Here is a 13,218-nt window from a genome sequence, read left to right on the forward strand (position 1 = left end):
AACTCACATTTGTACGTGGATAATCACTTTTAGAGATAAAATGAGATGTTTAAAGTGATTTGCATGCTTCCAGGGGCCCTGAACGCAAGATTTGTGGAATGGGTAAACGTGAATGAAAATGGCCAATTTACTCACTCTGAGGCCTTAAAAAGTGTTTCTCCACCACGGGAAGTGAATTAAATTACATTTTTAGGCCTTTATTGTTCAATCAAAAATGCCCAATTTTTTACAAAAGAGACAACCACCCCCCCTTACGACATGCTTCAGAAACTAAAAAAATGGTCCGTTTTCAAATGTTGCGTCTTTGAACTAAAATTCACATTTGTACGTGGATAATCACTTTTAGAGATCAAATGAGATGTTTAAAGTGATTTTCATGCTTCCAGGGGCCCTGAACGCAAAATTTGTGGAATGGGTAAACGTGAATGAAAATGGCCAATTTACTCACTCTGAGGCCTTAAAAAGTGTTTATCCACCTCGGGAAGTGAAATAAATAACATTTGGAGGCCTTTATTGTTCAATCAAAAATGCCCAATTTTTGACAAAAGAGATAACCACCCCCCCTTACGACATGCTTCAGAAACTAAAAAAATGGTCCGTTTTCAAATGTTGCGTCTTTGAACTAAAATTCACATTTGTACGTGGATAATCACTTTTAGAGATAAAATGAGATGTTTAAAGTGATGTGCATGCTTCCAGGGTCCCTGAACGCAAGATTTGTGGAATGGGTAAACGTGAATGAAAAGGGCCAATTTACTCACTCTGAGGCCTTAAAAAGTGTTTCTCCACCACGGGAAGTGAATTAAATTACATTTTTAGGCCTTTATTGTTCAATCAAAAATGCCCAATTTTTGACAAAAGAGATAACCACCCCCCCTTACGACATGCTTCAGAAACTAAAAAAATGGTCCGTTTTCAAATGTTGCGTCTTTGAACTAAAATTCACATTTGTTCGTGGATAATCACTTTTAGAGATAAAATGAGATGTTTAAAGTGATTTTCATGCTTCCAGGGGCCCTGAACGCAAGATTTGTGGAATGGGTAAACGTGAATGAAAATGGCCAATTTACTCACTCTGAGGCCTTAAAAAGTGTTTCTCCACCACTGGAAGTGAATTAAATAACATTTTTAGGCCTTTATTGTTCAATCAAAAATGCCCAATTTTTGACAAAAGAGACAACCACCCCCCCTTACGCCATGCTTCAGAAACTAAAAAAATGGTCAGTTTTCAAATGTTGCGTCTTTGAACTAAAATTCACATTTGTTCGTGGATAATCACTTTTAGAGATAAAATGAGATGTTTAAAGTGATTTTCATGCTTCCAGGGGCCCTGAACGCAAAATTTGTGGAATGGGTAAACTTGAATGAAAATGGCCAATTTACTCACTCTGAGGCCTTAAAAGGTGTTTCTCCACCTCGGGAAGTGAAATAAATAACATTTGGAGGCCTTTATTGTTCAATCAAAAATGCCCAATTTTTGACGAAAGAGATAACCACCCCCCCTTACGACATGCTTCAGAAACTAAAAAAATGGTCCGTTTTCAAATGTTGCGTCTTTGAACTAAAATTCACATTTGTACGTGGATAATCACTTTTAGAGATAAAATGAGATGTTTAAAGTGATTTGCATGCTTCCAGGGGCCCTGAACGCAAGATTTGTGGAATGGGTAAACGTGAATGAAAATGGCCAATTTACTCACTCTGAGGCCTTAAAAAGTGTTTCTCCACCACGGGAAGTGAATTAAATTACATTTTTAGGCCTTTATTGTTCAATCAAAAATGCCCAATTTTTGACAAAAGAGATAACCACCCCCCCTTACGACATGCTTCAGAAACTAAAAAAATGGTCCGTTTTCAAATGTTGCGTCTTTGAACTAAAATTCACATTTGTACGTGGATAATCACTTTTAGAGATAAAATGAGATGTTTAAAGTGATTTTCATGCTTCCAGGGGATATGAACGCAAAATTTGTGGAATGGGTAAACGTGAATGAAAAGGGCCAATTTATTCACTCTGAGGCCTTAAAAAGTGTTTCTCCACCACGGGAAGTGAAATAAATAACATTTGGAGGCCTTTATTGTTCAATCAAAAATGCCCAATTTTTGACAAAAGAGATAACCACCCCCCCTTACGACATGCTTCAGAAACTAAAAAAATGGTCCGTTTTCAAATGTTGCGTCTTTGAACTAAAATTCACATTTGTACATGGATAATCACTTTTAGAGATAAAATGAGATGTTTAAAGTGATTTGCATGCTTCCAGGGTCCCTGAACGCAAGATTTGTGGAATGGGTAAACGTGAATGAAAAGGGCCAATTGACTCACTCTGAGGCCTTAAAAAGTGTTTCTCCACCACGGGAAGTGAATTAAATTACATTTTTAGGCCTTTATTGTTCAATCAAAAATGCCCAATTTTTGACAAAAGAGATAACCACCCCCCCTTACGACATGCTTCAGAAACTAAAAAAATGGTCCGTTTTCAAATGTTGCGTCTTTGAACTAAAATTCACATTTGTTCGTGGATAATCACTTTTAGAGATAAAATGAGATGTTTAAAGTGATTTTCATGCTTCCAGGGGCCCTGAATGCAAGATTTGTGGAATGGGTAAACGTGAATGAAAATGGCCAATTTACTCACTCTGAGGCCTTAAAAAGTGTTTCTCCACCACTGGAAGTGAATTAAATAACATTTTTAGGCCTTTATTGTTCAATCAAAAATGCCCAATTTTTGACAAAAGAGATAACCACCCCCCCTTACGCCATGCTTCAGAAACTAAAAAAATGGTCAGTTTTCAAATGTTGCGTCTTTGAACTAAAATTCACATTTGTTCGTGGATAATCACTTTTAGAGATAAAATGAGATGTTTAAAGTGATTTTCATGCTTCCAGGGGCCCTGAACGCAAGATTTGTGGAATGGGTAAACGTGAATGAAAATGGCCAATTTACTCACTCTGAGGCCTTAAAAAGTGTTTATCCACCTCGGGAAGTGAAATAAATAACATTTGGAGGCCTTTATTGTTCAATCAAAAATGCCAAATTTTTGATAAAAGAGATAACCACCCCCCCCTTACGACATGCTTCAGAAACTAAAAAAATGGTCCGTTTTCAAATGTTGCGTCTTTGAACTAAAATTCACATTTGTACGTGGATAATCACTTTTAGAGATAAAATGAGATGTTTAAAGTGATTTTCATGCTTCCAGGGGATATGAACGCAAAATTTGTGGAATGGGTAAACGTGAATGAAAAGGGCCAATTTACTCACTCTGAGGTCTTAAAAAGTGTTTCTCCACCACGGGAAGTGAAATAAATAACATTTGGAGGCCTTTATTGTTCAATCAAAAATGCCCAATTTTTGACGAAAGAGATAACCACCCCCCCTTACGACATGCTTCAGAAACTAAAAAAATGGTCCGTTTTCAAATGTTGCGTCTTTGAACTAAAATTCACATTTGTACATGGATAATCACTTTTAGAGATAAAATGAGATGTTTAAAGTGATTTGCATGCTTCCAGGGTCCCTGAACGCAAGATTTGTGGAATGGGTAAACGTGAATGAAAAGGGCCAATTGACTCACTCTGAGGCCTTAAAAAGTGTTTCTCCACCACGGGAAGTGAATTAAATTACATTTTTAGGCCTTTATTGTTCAATCAAAAATGCCCAATTTTTGACAAAAGAGATAACCACCCCCCCTTACGACATGCTTCAGAAACTAAAAAAATGGTCCGTTTTCAAATGTTGCGTCTTTGAACTAAAATTCACATTTGTTCGTGGATAATCACTTTTAGAGATAAAATGAGATGTTTAAAGTGATTTTCATGCTTCCAGGGGCCCTGAATGCAAGATTTGTGGAATGGGTAAACGTGAATGAAAATGGCCAATTTACTCACTCTGAGGCCTTAAAAAGTGTTTCTCCACCACTGGAAGTGAATTAAATAACATTTTTAGGCCTTTATTGTTCAATCAAAAATGCCCAATTTTTGACAAAAGAGATAACCACCCCCCCTTACGCCATGCTTCAGAAACTAAAAAAATGGTCAGTTTTCAAATGTTGCGTCTTTGAACTAAAATTCACATTTGTTCGTGGATAATCACTTTTAGAGATAAAATGAGATGTTTAAAGTGATTTTCATGCTTCCAGGGGCCCTGAACGCAAAATTTGTGGAATGGGTAAACGTGAATGAAAATGGCCAATTTACTCACTCTGAGGCCTTAAAAAGTGTTTCTCCACCACGGGAAGTGAAATAAATAACATTTGGAGGCCTTTATTGTTCAATCAAAAATGCCCAATTTTTGACGAAAGAGATAACCACCCCCCCCCTTACGACATGCTTCAGAAACTAAAAAAATGGTCCGTTTTCAAATGTTGTGTATTTGAACTAAAATTCACATTTGTACGTGGATAATCACTTTTAGAGATAAAATGAGATGTTTAAAGTGATTTTCATGCTTCCAGGGGCCCTGAACGCAAGATTTGTGGAATGGGTAAACGTGAATGAAAATGGCCAATTTACTCACTCTGAGGCCTTAAAAAGTGTTTATCCACCTCGGGAAGTGAAATAAATAACATTTGGAGGCCTTTATTGTTCAATCAAAAATGCCCAATTTTTGACAAAAGAGATAACCACCCCCCCTTACGACATGCTTCAGAAACTAAAAAAATGGTCCGTTTTCAAATGTTGCGTCTTTGAACTAAAATTCACATTTGTACGTGGATAATCACTTTTAGAGATAAAATGAGATGTTTAAAGTGATTTTCATGCTTCCAGGGGATATGAACGCAAAATTTGTGGAATGGGTAAACGTGAATGAAAAGGGCCAATTTACTCACTCTGAGGCCTTAAAAAGTGTTTCTCCACCACGGGAAGTGAAATAAATAACATTTGGAGGCCTTTATTGTTCAATCAAAAATGCCCAATTTTTGACAAAAGAGATAACCACCCCCCCTTACGACATGCTTCAGAAACTAAAAAAATGGTCCGTTTTCAAATGGTGCTTCTTTGAACTAAAATTCACATTTGTACGTGGATAATCACTTTTAGAGATCAAATGAGATGTTTAAAGTGATTTTCATGCTTCCAGGGGCCCTGAACGCAAAATTTGTGGAATGGGTAAACGTGAATGAAAATGGCCAATTTACTCACTCTCAGGCCTTAAAAAGTGTTTATCCACCTCGGGAAGTGAAATAAATAACATTTGGAGGCCTTTATTGTTCAATCAAAAATGCCCAATTTTTGACAAAAGAGATAACCACCCCCCCTTACGACATGCTTCAGAAACTAAAAAAATGGTCCGTTTTCAAATGTTGCGTCTTTGAACTAAAATTCACATTTGTACGTGGATAATCACTTTTAGAGATAAAATGAGATGTTTAAAGTGATTTGCATGCTTCCAGGGGCCCTGAACGCAAGATTTGTGGAATGGGTAAACGTGAATGAAAAGGGCCAATTTACTCACTCTGAGGCCTTAAAAAGTGTTTCTCCACCACGGGAAGTGAATTAAATTACATTTTTAGGCCTTTATTGTTCAATCAAAAATGCCCAATTTTTGACAAAAGAGATAACCACCCCCCCTTACGACATGCTTCAGAAACTAAAAAAATGGCCCGTTTTCAAATGTTGCGTCTTTGAACTAAAATTCACATTCGTACGTGGATAATCACTTTTAGAGATAAAATGAGCTGTTTAAAGTGATTTTCATGCTTCCAGGGGCCCTGAACGCAAGATTTGTGGAATGGGTAAACGTGAATGAAAATGGCCAATTTACTCACTCTGAGGCCTTAAAAAGTGTTTATCCACCTCAGGAAGTGAAATAAATAACATTTGGAGGCCTTTATTGTTCAATCAAAAATGCCAAATTTTTGACGAAAGAGATAACCACCCCCCCTTACGACATGCTTCAGAAACTAAAAAAATGGTCCGTTTTCAAATGTTGCGTCTTTGAACTAAAATTCACATTTGTACGTGGATAATCACTTTTAGAGATAAAATGAGATGTTTAAAGTGATTTTCATGCTTCCAGGGGATATGAACGCAAAATTTGTGGAATGGGTAAACGTGAATGAAAAGGGCCAATTTACTCACTCTGAGGCCTTAAAAAGTGTTTCTCCACCACGGGAAGTGAAATAAATAACATTTGGAGGCCTTTATTGTTCAATCAAAAATGCCCAATTTTTGACGAAAGAGATAACCACCCCCCCTTACGACATGCTTCAGAAACTAAAAAAATGGTCCGTTTTCAAATGTTGCGTCTTTGAACTAAAATTCACATTTGTACGTGGATAATCACTTTTAGAGATAAAATGAGATGTTTAAAGTGATTTGCATGCTTCCAGGGGCCCTGAACGCAAGATTTGTGGAATGGGTAAACTTGAATGAAAATGGCCAATTTACTCACTCTGAGGCCTTAAAAAGTGTTTCTCCACCACGGGAAGTGAATTAAATTACATTTTTAGGCCTTTATTGTTCAATCAAAAATGCCCAATTTTTGACAAAAGAGATAACCACCCCCCCTTACGACATGCTTCAGAAACGAAAAAAATGGTCCGTTTTCAAATGTTGCGTCTTTGAACTAAAATTCACATTTGTACGTGGATAATCACTTTTAGAGATAAAATGAGATGTTAAAGTGATTTTCATGCTTCCAGGGGATATGAACGCTAAATTTGTGGAATGGGTAAACGTGAATGAAAAGGGCCAATTTACTCACTCTGAGGCCTTAAAAAGTGTTTCTCCACCACGGGAAGTGAAATAAATAACATTTGAAGGCCTTTATTGTTCAATCAAAAATGCCCAATTTTTGACAAAAGAGATAACCACCCCCCCCTTACGACATGCTTCAGAAACTAAAAAAATGGTCCGTTTTCAAATGTTGCGTCTTTGAACTAAAATTCACATTTGTACGTGGATAATCACTTTTAGAGATCAAATGAGATGTTTAAAGTGATTTTCATGCTTCCAGGGGCCCTGAACGCAAAATTTGTGGAATGGGTAAACGTGAATGAAAATGGCCAATTTACTCACTCTCAGGCCTTAAAAAGTGTTTATCCACCTCGGGAAGTGAAATAAATAACATTTGGAGGCCTTTATTGTTCAATCAAAAATGCCCAATTTTTGACAAAAGAGATAACCACCCCCCCTTACGACATGCTTCAGAAACTAAAAAAATGGTCCGTTTTCAAATGTTGCGTCTTTGAACTAAAATTCACATTTGTACGTGGATAATCACTTTTAGAGATAAAATGAGATGTTTAAAGTGATTTGCATGCTTCCAGGGGCCCTGAACGCAAGATTTGTGGAATGGGTAAACGTGAATGAAAAGGGCCAATTTACTCACTCTGAGGCCTTAAAAAGTGTTTCTCCACCACGGGAAGTGAATTAAATTACATTTTTAGGCCTTTATTGTTCAATCAAAAATGCTCAATTTTTGACAAAAGAGATAACCACCCCCCCTTACGACATGCTTCAGAAACTAAAAAAATGGTCCGTTTTCAAATGTTGCGTCTTTGAACTAAAATTCACATTCGTACGTGGATAATCACTTTTAGAGATAAAATGAGCTGTTTAAAGTGATTTTCATGCTTCCAGGGGCCCTGAACGCAAGATTTGTGGAATGGGTAAACGTGAATGAAAATGGCCAATTTACTCACTCTGAGGCCTTAAAAAGTGTTTATCCACCTCAGGAAGTGAAATAAATAACATTTGGAGGCCTTTATTGTTCAATCAAAAATGCCAAATTTTTGACGAAAGAGATAACCACCCCCCCTTACGACATGCTTCAGAAACTAAAAAAATGGTCCGTTTTCAAATGTTGCGTCTTGGAACTAAAATTCACATTTGTACGTGGATAATCACTTTTAGAGATAAAATGAGATGTTTAAAGTGATTTTCCTGCTTCCAGGGGATATGAACGCAAAATTTGTGGAATGGGTAAACGTGAATGAAAAGGGCCAATTTACTCACTCTGAGGCCTTAAAAAGTGTTTCTCCACCACGGGAAGTGAAATAAATAACATTTGGAGGCCTTTATTGTTCAATCAAAAATGCCCAATTTTTGACGAAAGAGATAACCACCCCCCCTTACGACATGCTTCAGAAACTAAAAAAATGGTCCGTTTTCAAATGTTGCGTCTTTGAACTAAAATTCACATTTGTACGTGGATAATCACTTTTAGAGATAAAATGAGATGTTAAAGTGATTTTCATGCTTCCAGGGGATATGAACGCTAAATTTGTGGAATGGGTAAACGTGAATGAAAAGGGCCAATTTACTCACTCTGAGGCCTTAAAAAGTGTTTCTCCACCACGGTAAGTGAAATAAATAACATTTGAAGGCCTTTATTGTTCAATCAAAAATGCCCAATTTTTGACAAAAGAGATAACCACCCCCCCCTTACGACATGCTTCAGAAACTAAAAAAATGGTCCGTTTTCAAATGTTGCGTCTTTGAACTAAAATTCACATTTGTACGTGGATAATCACTTTTAGAGATCAAATGAGATGTTTAAAGTGATTTTCATGCTTCCAGGGGCCCTGAACGCAAAATTTGTGGAATGGGTAAACGTGAATGAAAATGGCCAATTTACTCACTCTGAGGCCTTAAAAAGTGTTTATCCACCTCGGGAAGTGAAATAAATAAAATTTGGAGGCCTTTATTGTTCAATCAAAAATGCCCAATTTTTGACAAAAGAGATAACCACCCCCCCTTACGACATGCTTCAGAAACTAAAAAAATGGTCCGTTTTCAAATGTTGCGTCTTTGAACTAAAATTCACATTTGTACGTGGATAATCACTTTTAGAGATAAAATGAGATGTTTAAAGTGATTTGCATGCTTCCAGGGGCCCTGAACGCAAGATTTGTGGAATGGGTAAACTTGAATGAAAATGGCCAATTTACTCACTCTGAGGCCTTAAAAAGTGTTTCTCCACCACGGGAAGTGAATTAAATTACATTTTTAGGCCTTTATTGTTCAATCAAAAATGCCCAATTTTTGACAAAAGAGATAACCACCCCCCCTTACGACATGCTTCAGAAACGAAAAAAATGGTCCGTTTTCAAATGTTGCGTCTTTGAACTAAAATTCACATTTGTACGTGGATAATCACTTTTAGAGATAAAATGAGATGTTAAAGTGATTTTCATGCTTCCAGGGGATATGAACGCTAAATTTGTGGAATGGGTAAACGTGAATGAAAAGGGCCAATTTACTCACTCTGAGGCCTTAAAAAGTGTTTCTCCACCACGGGAAGTGAAATAAATAACATTTGAAGGCCTTTATTGTTCAATCAAAAATGCCCAATTTTTGACAAAAGAGATAACCACCCCCCCCTTACGACATGCTTCAGAAACTAAAAAAATGGTCCGTTTTCAAATGTTGCGTCTTTGAACTAAAATTCACATTTGTACGTGGATAATCACTTTTAGAGATCAAATGAGATGTTTAAAGTGATTTTCATGCTTCCAGGGGCCCTGAACGCAAAATTTGTGGAATGGGTAAACGTGAATGAAAATGGCCAATTTACTCACTCTCAGGCCTTAAAAAGTGTTTATCCACCTCGGGAAGTGAAATAAATAACATTTGGAGGCCTTTATTGTTCAATCAAAAATGCCCAATTTTTGACAAAAGAGATAACCACCCCCCCTTACGACATGCTTCAGAAACTAAAAAAATGGTCCGTTTTCAAATGTTGCGTCTTTGAACTAAAATTCACATTTGTACGTGGATAATCACTTTTAGAGATAAAATGAGATGTTTAAAGTGATTTGCATGCTTCCAGGGGCCCTGAACGCAAGATTTGTGGAATGGGTAAACGTGAATGAAAAGGGCCAATTTACTCACTCTGAGGCCTTAAAAAGTGTTTCTCCACCACGGGAAGTGAATTAAATTACATTTTTAGGCCTTTATTGTTCAATCAAAAATGCTCAATTTTTGACAAAAGAGATAACCACCCCCCCTTACGACATGCTTCAGAAACTAAAAAAATTGTCCGTTTTCAAATGTTGCGTCTTTGAACTAAAATTCACATTCGTACGTGGATAATCACTTTTAGAGATAAAATGAGCTGTTTAAAGTGATTTTCATGCTTCCAGGGGCCCTGAACGCAAGATTTGTGGAATGGGTAAACGTGAATGAAAATGGCCAATTTACTCACTCTGAGGCCTTAAAAAGTGTTTATCCACCTCAGGAAGTGAAATAAATAACATTTGGAGGCCTTTATTGTTCAATCAAAAATGCCAAATTTTTGACGAAAGAGATAACCACCCCCCCTTACGACATGCTTCAGAAACTAAAAAAATGGTCCGTTTTCAAATGTTGCGTCTTGGAACTAAAATTCACATTTGTACGTGGATAATCACTTTTAGAGATAAAATGAGATGTTTAAAGTGATTTTCATGCTTCCAGGGGATATGAACGCAAAATTTGTGGAATGGGTAAACGTGAATGAAAAGGGCCAATTTACTCACTCTGAGGCCTTAAAAAGTGTTTCTCCACCACGGGAAGTGAAATAAATAACATTTGGAGGCCTTTATTGTTCAATCAAAAATGCCCAATTTTTGACGAAAGAGATAACCACCCCCCCTTACGACATGCTTCAGAAACTAAAAAAATGGTCCGTTTTCAAATGTTGCGTCTTTGAACTAAAATTCACATTTGTACGTGGATAATCACTTTTAGAGATAAAATGAGATGTTAAAGTGATTTTCATGCTTCCAGGGGATATGAACGCTAAATTTGTGGAATGGGTAAACGTGAATGAAAAGGGCCAATTTACTCACTCTGAGGCCTTAAAAAGTGTTTCTCCACCACGGTAAGTGAAATAAATAACATTTGAAGGCCTTTATTGTTCAATCAAAAATGCCCAATTTTTGACAAAAGAGATAACCACCCCCCCCTTACGACATGCTTCAGAAACTAAAAAAATGGTCCGTTTTCAAATGTTGCGTCTTTGAACTAAAATTCACATTTGTACGTGGATAATCACTTTTAGAGATCAAATGAGATGTTTAAAGTGATTTTCATGCTTCCAGGGGCCCTGAACGCAAAATTTGTGGAATGGGTAAACGTGAATGAAAATGGCCAATTTACTCACTCTGAGGCCTTAAAAAGTGTTTATCCACCTCGGGAAGTGAAATAAATAAAATTTGGAGGCCTTTATTGTTCAATCAAAAATGCCCAATTTTTGACAAAAGAGATAACCACCCCCCCTTACGACATGCTTCAGAAACTAAAAAAATGGTCCGTTTTCAAATGTTGCGTCTTTGAACTAAAATTCACATTTGTACGTGGATAATCACTTTTAGAGATAAAATGAGATGTTTAAAGTGATGTGCATGCTTCCAGGGTCCCTGAACGCAAGATTTGTGGAATGGGTAACGTGAATGAAAAGGGCCAATTTACTCACTCTGAGGCCTTAAAAAGTGTTTCTCCACCACGGGAAGTGAATTAAATTACATTTTTAGGCCTTTATTGTTCAATCAAAAATGCCCAATTTTAGACAAAAGAGATAACCACCCCCCCTTACGACATGCTTCAGAAACTAAAAAAATGGTCCGTTTTCAAATGTTGCGTCTTTGAACTAAAATTCACATTTGTTCGTGGATAATCACTTTTAGAGATAAAATGAGATGTTTAAAGTGATTTTCATGCTTCCAGGGGCCCTGAACGCAAGATTTGTGGAATGGGTAAACGTGAATGAAAATGGCCAATTTACTCACTCTGAGGCCTTAAAAAGTGTTTATCCACCTCGGGAAGTGAAATAAATAAAATTTGGAGGCCTTTATTGTTCAATCAAAAATGCCCAATTTTTGACAAAAGAGATAACCACCCCCCCTTACGACATGCTTCAGAAACTAAAAAAATGGTCCGTTTTCAAATGTTGCGTCTTTGAACTAAAATTCACATTTGTACGTGGATAATCACTTTTAGAGATAAAATGAGATGTTTAAAGTGATTTGCATGCTTCCAGGGGCCCTGAACGCAAGATTTGTGGAATGGGTAAACTTGAATGAAAATGGCCAATTTACTCACTCTGAGGCCTTAAAAAGTGTTTCTCCACCACGGGAAGTGAATTAAATTACATTTTTAGGCCTTTATTGTTCAATCAAAAATGCCCAATTTTTGACAAAAGAGATAACCACCCCCCCTTACGACATGCTTCAGAAACGAAAAAAATGGTCCGTTTTCAAATGTTGCGTCTTTGAACTAAAATTCACATTTGTACGTGGATAATCACTTTTAGAGATAAAATGAGATGTTAAAGTGATTTTCATGCTTCCAGGGGATATGAACGCTAAATTTGTGGAATGGGTAAACGTGAATGAAAAGGGCCAATTTACTCACTCTGAGGCCTTAAAAAGTGTTTCTCCACCACGGGAAGTGAAATAAATAACATTTGAAGGCCTTTATTGTTCAATCAAAAATGCCCAATTTTTGACAAAAGAGATAACCACCCCCCCCTTACGACATGCTTCAGAAACTAAAAAAATGGTCCGTTTTCAAATGTTGCGTCTTTGAACTAAAATTCACATTTGTACGTGGATAATCACTTTTAGAGATCAAATGAGATGTTTAAAGTGATTTTCATGCTTCCAGGGGCCCTGAACGCAAAATTTGTGGAATGGGTAAACGTGAATGAAAATGGCCAATTTACTCACTCTCAGGCCTTAAAAAGTGTTTATCCACCTCGGGAAGTGAAATAAATAACATTTGGAGGCCTTTATTGTTCAATCAAAAATGCCCAATTTTTGACAAAAGAGATAACCACCCCCCCTTACGACATGCTTCAGAAACTAAAAAAATGGTCCGTTTTCAAATGTTGCGTCTTTGAACTAAAATTCACATTTGTACGTGGATAATCACTTTTAGAGATAAAATGAGATGTTTAAAGTGATTTGCATGCTTCCAGGGGCCCTGAACGCAAGATTTGTGGAATGGGTAAACGTGAATGAAAAGGGCCAATTTACTCACTCTGAGGCCTTAAAAAGTGTTTCTCCACCACGGGAAGTGAATTAAATTACATTTTTAGGCCTTTATTGTTCAATCAAAAATGCTCAATTTTTGACAAAAGAGATAACCACCCCCCCTTACGACATGCTTCAGAAACTAAAAAAATTGTCCGTTTTCAAATGTTGCGTCTTTGAACTAAAATTCACATTCGTACGTGGATAATCACTTTTAGAGATAAAATGAGCTGTTTAAAGTGATTTTCATGCTTC

The sequence above is a fragment of the Triturus cristatus genome, chromosome 12, assembly GCF_964204655.1.
Source record: "Triturus cristatus chromosome 12, aTriCri1.1, whole genome shotgun sequence".
NCBI classification, from domain to species: Eukaryota; Metazoa; Chordata; class Amphibia; order Caudata; family Salamandridae; genus Triturus; species Triturus cristatus.